This window comes from Pseudorasbora parva, chromosome 6, assembly GCF_024679245.1.
Source record: "Pseudorasbora parva isolate DD20220531a chromosome 6, ASM2467924v1, whole genome shotgun sequence".
Lineage (NCBI taxonomy): Eukaryota > Metazoa > Chordata > Actinopteri > Cypriniformes > Gobionidae > Pseudorasbora > Pseudorasbora parva.
Genome location: NC_090177.1, coordinates 42,122,018 through 42,127,144, shown reverse-complemented (window position 1 = coordinate 42,127,144; position 5,127 = coordinate 42,122,018). Strand labels below are relative to the sequence as shown.

At 32.6% G+C, this 5,127-nt stretch overlaps 1 long non-coding RNA gene across 2 annotated transcripts; it reads left to right on the top strand.

Moving 5' to 3' along the window:
- Positions 1-3,906: 3,906 nt before the first annotated feature.
- LOC137079428 (uncharacterized) lies at positions 3,907-4,901 on the top strand. Of its 2 annotated transcripts, none has more exons than XR_010905510.1 (4): positions 3,907-3,975; positions 4,135-4,219; positions 4,375-4,451; positions 4,751-4,901. It is a non-coding gene; the product is annotated as an uncharacterized lncRNA (long non-coding RNA). The 2 variants fall into 2 exon arrangements; XR_010905509.1 differs by having other exon boundaries at positions 4,615-4,901.
- Positions 4,902-5,127: the final 226 nt, after the last annotated feature.

Genomic DNA, 5,127 nt, shown 5'->3' with positions numbered 1-5,127 from the left:
TAATAATCTTAGAGAGTTTACAATTAGCATTTGCCAGCACTTTACATTTGCTTTGATATCAGGCACTTTTAACGGGATCTTCAGCGGGTGCATCACTGAGTGGGGAGAACCTGTATGATGTTCTAATCAAAACGGAAAAGGGTTTTTTTGATCTGCAACTATGCTGTCTTACAGTTACCCAATTGCCCTGCTGCAAGGGCTCAGCTGGAACCATACAATGTACAGAGTTCACTAAGCTAGTCGCATCCAAACCAGTGTCTAAAGCTGTTACTTTTCTCTGTTACTAAGTGTCTAAAGTGTTATTCTCACTACTCTCACATAAAGTCTGGATGCGTGTCTCTAATTCTGAAATCTTCTCTGTCAGCCTGATTAATTCCTTACATTTATCACATGTGAAGCCCTGTTCACCAATGGAGATAGATATGCTAAACATGTAGCAAGAAGTGCAGGTGACAATGACTGGAGAAGACATGGCTTACCGTATTTGTTTATTAATCCAATTTACCAAAGTTGTTTGATGGAGTCTGTTTACTAGTCCAACTCACCACAGTTGTTTAATGAACTCAGAAAACAGGAGACTCAGGTGAAGAGATGGCAAGCTAACAGGCTAGCGAAAAGCTAATGTGTTGTAGTGATTTAGATTAAAAGCTAGCGATCTCAGATTTAATATGCTGGCAATTTTAGACAAAATATGGTGATGAGAAAGTTATATTTAATAGTTTAAAAATAAAGAAAAGTTATCAAATAGAGATTCAAAAGCAAACCTTTATAGAGCTACAAACACACTCTGCAGCCAGACAAGAGCAATTGAGCAATCAGCGCAAAGCAGACTCATCTTAAATTGAGCTTGGTCTGGTGATGCCAGACAAGGCTCAGGGTACATGTATTTAAAATACGTATTTGAAATACCAAATACTATTTTGGAATTTGTAATATAAGGGCTTTAGAAAAAAAATCTAATGTAATTTGTTTCAAAATAAAATACTTTGTGCCAACCTCTTTGTTATGACGAAGACACACTGCAAGCGTGGCGTGAGCGTGGCGTTTCTGTTGCGTGTCAGCCACGGGGCAGCTGCGTGGAGTTTTCTCTGTCTTTGCACACCAGAAGCGTGTCTGACGTGGCGCTGCTGCTGCTATTGATGTACAGAGAAGCCCTATATTCATGTTAAATATAAATATATAGCCTACTTATACAGCAAAGACAACGTCGGCAGTGCCGCCTAGTATTGGCTATACATATCTATGGTATTGACGGCAAAATACGATACAGAATATTTTGTTCTGTATTGACAGGTGCAATGTTTCAAAATCGATAATTATGTTGTTTTCTATTATTATAATTAGGCCTATATCTGCAATTATGCAGACTAGAGACTTTCAAACTTTTAAAAAGTAATTTATTAATATGTATTCGTGTCAAAATGACATATAAACATATTTTCCTTTACTATTTTGCCTGGAAATGCTTCCAACATGCTCGCGTGTCGTGTGAAAAAAGGCTGAACGGTTTTTGGTTGTTGGTTTTATCAACTACCTAGTCAAATTATTAATGCTTACTAGGACTTGGTGGTATGATGATATATATAATGAATTGATTCAGCTTTCTATATCGTTTATATACCGCTGTGTGCAAGTACATCTGTGAAGCTTTTAGTAGGCAGAAATTATTAACACATTACAGAGATAAAGAAACATGGGCAAATGAGTAATAAAGTGGGATGTGAGTGGGATGTGCTTGATTTAAAGTGCAATATGCCGCAAAAGAGAACTCAAATTCAGTATTTACCCTTGTGAAAAAGAAGTGTGCTTAATTGTATTGAAAGTGTATTTTTTGTGCACTTAATATATTTAAAGTATATTTTTTAAAAACTGCACTTGTAGATAATATGATATAATTAAAATTAAGTGCCACTTAAGTGTACTTAAAGAGAATACACTTTAATGACAATATTTCTAAACACACTTAAGTACACTTTTTTAAAATTCACTTTGTAATAATATATAATTAATTTGTATTTTTAAAAAGTACACTTTCATGACAATATTTATAAACACACTTTAGTACACTTATAATAAGTGTACTTTGTAATAATATATAATTAATTTGTACTTTAAAAAAGTACACTTTCATGACGATATTTATGAACACACTTTAGTGCACTTTTAATAAGTGCACTTTATAATAATATCTGATTAATTTGTACTTTAACAAAGTACACTTTCATGACAATATTTATAAACACACTTTAGTACACTTATAATAAGTGTACTTTGTAATAATTTATAATTAATTTGTACTTTAAAAAAGTACACTTTCATGACGATATTTATAAACACACTTTAGTGTACTTATAATAAGTGCACTTTATAATAATATCTAATTAATTTGTACTTTAAAAAGTACACTTTCATGACAATATTTATAAACACACTTTAGTGCACTTTTAATAAGTGCACTTTGTAATAATATCTAGTTAATTTTCACTTAAAGAAAGTACACTTGTATGACAATATTTATAAACACACTTTAGTGCACTTTTAATAAGTGCACTTTGTAATAATATCTAGTTAATTTTCACTTAAAGAAAGTACACTTGTATGACAATATTTATAAACACACTTTAGTGCACTTTTTAAAAATGCACCTTGTAATAATGTCTACACCTAAATTTACTTAAACCATTTTAATTATGAGTTTGTTTCATAAAGTGCACTTATTTTACTAATGACAAAGCACATTTTTTTAAAAAAAATAGTTGTCCAAATTTACATTGGTTAATGTATTTTTCTTCAAAATTTCACTCGCTTACACTCCAGTACAACATACTGTTGAAATGTTATAACTAGCTCCTATGAACTCAACTACAAGTGTCAGTTTTCTACATAATTTGACATTGTCAATCTTTATGAGAGGAGTTGTCTAATGTACTGTAGGCTACTTTACATCTGTGTACAGAATAACCTACTTTCAATATTATGTTGTTGTATGGCGGTTAAACACACATTGAATTGCATTAATTGCAAGAAAAAGTTGAACAAATCTAAACCAAATTAATTAGCATTAAAATTCAGTTAAAATAGGCTACATTTCATTTTAATCAGACTCACTGTAAACATGATTGACTTTTAGTTAGGTGAATGAGTCAAGTTCTCTGAAATACAGTCCAACTACACAGTGTGTTAGAACAACCTGAACAGAAATGGATAATTAATAAGTAATTTATAATCAACATTTAATGCACGAAATATCTTATCTTATTTTATATTTATAATTAATATTTCAATGCGCATGCGCCAAAAATTCTACGTCATGATTTTGAAAAATGCGCGGTCCACCATGTTTGCGTCATCTCGATGCGTGAGGAAAATGAAGCTGAAGGACAACAGACAACAGAGGAGTGAACCGTTTGGATCATTACAGATGACGAGACGTTATATGCTACAAATAACGAGTCATGTAAGTATCTTGATATAAGCTTTCTTGATTTTACATTTTCACCGTAACATGGTAGCTCTCTATTACGGTGTAGTTATTTAGTTTAATCGCAGATAGACGCACTATGGACTCGGGAGGTGAATTAATCATGTTTCCTATCATGTAGCCTATCTAAGATTGCATTATAATAATTTCTTAAATCGGAATGTGATCGCCGGTGTGGGCATGTTCAAAGAATTTGCCTGCTGTAAATACAATATTTTAATCGAACTCCTACTTTTTAAATGGACAGAAGACATTTAACGTTATACATTTATTCCATATATTAACTTAACGTATAACAACAACCAGTAATGAAATAATGATTTTAATATGTTCTTTTCTTTTTGCATTTGGAGAGTAAGATGTTAAAGTACTATTTGTGTTTTTAATATTTTGTGCTTATTTTTTTTTTTTTTTTTTTTTTTGAAGGATCAATACAGATGTGCTATTTGAGATCCAGTGCAAGCTGTGTGGAATCACAGAGCCATCTTGATGAGGTCAAGTTAATGTTAATTATGAATTTATGCCCAGCCATGACACAAGCTATAACATTGCTATCAAGTCTTTAGCTTTTAAATGCTTTGCATCTTGTCCATTTGTAAGCAATACATTTCCACTTGTGCATACAGATCCCCTAATCATTATATATATTACAGGCCACACACCCAAAGGAATGGAGCCGCAGCATTGCTGTGCCAGGCGTGGTAAATGCAGGAACATCCTTCATGGAGATGGTGCGAGGTAAGCTGAAACTTGCAAGGCAAGATGAGGAAAAATGCAAGAATACTTTTCTCAATTTACATTGGTCTTGGGTTATTTATCTATATTTAAGTTATGTTTAATTCCCTGTAAAGTAGGAATAAAAACCATTATTAAAATGTTCTCTATTTTTAAAGTCCAGTGTCAGTGAAGATGATGTGCTCAGTGGGATACGTGAAGGAACCTCTCCAATCCTTCTACCCTGACGACTGAGGTAATTCATCACATAGGGGATGCAGTTGTGGTCAAAAGCGTACACACACCATGCAGAATAAACTGCTTCATCAGGGCAGTACTAGATAAAAAAGAGACAACATGCTCATTTTTATGATCCCGCTTATGGGTATTTTCTTTTTTTTCTTCTATTTTTCATACAGATACTGCTGTGTGAATATAAACTTTGGAGCACAACTGTACATCTATCGTTTTAATTTAATTGAGCCAATTATAATAATGGATAGATCTGTTTTATAAACAAGTTTTTTCTTTGCGTTTTCTTTTTCTTTCCTCAAGGTATATATTTTTTTCTTTCCTGCCTCTTTGGAACATGTCCATTCACATCTACTGTGGAGAGATGGTGCACCAGTTTCCTACTGATGGAGAGCTTCTGGGACATAAACAGCACTTTCCAAACAACTTGAAAATAGTTGGTGACAAACAATTTTGTGTGCCTTTGGAGTTCTTCAGTTTTTTTTTCTTTTTTTCTTTTTCTTTTACTAATGCTGGAGTAAGATTTTAGAATAAACCTTTTGGTCCTAATTTTGGTGCTAGTAAAGGTTTAAGAGCTTATAAGTTCAGTAACACTTTACAGTAAGATCTAATTTGTTAACGTTATTTAATGTATTGGCCAACATGATCTAACAGTGATTTCTTTTTATTTATTTATTTTA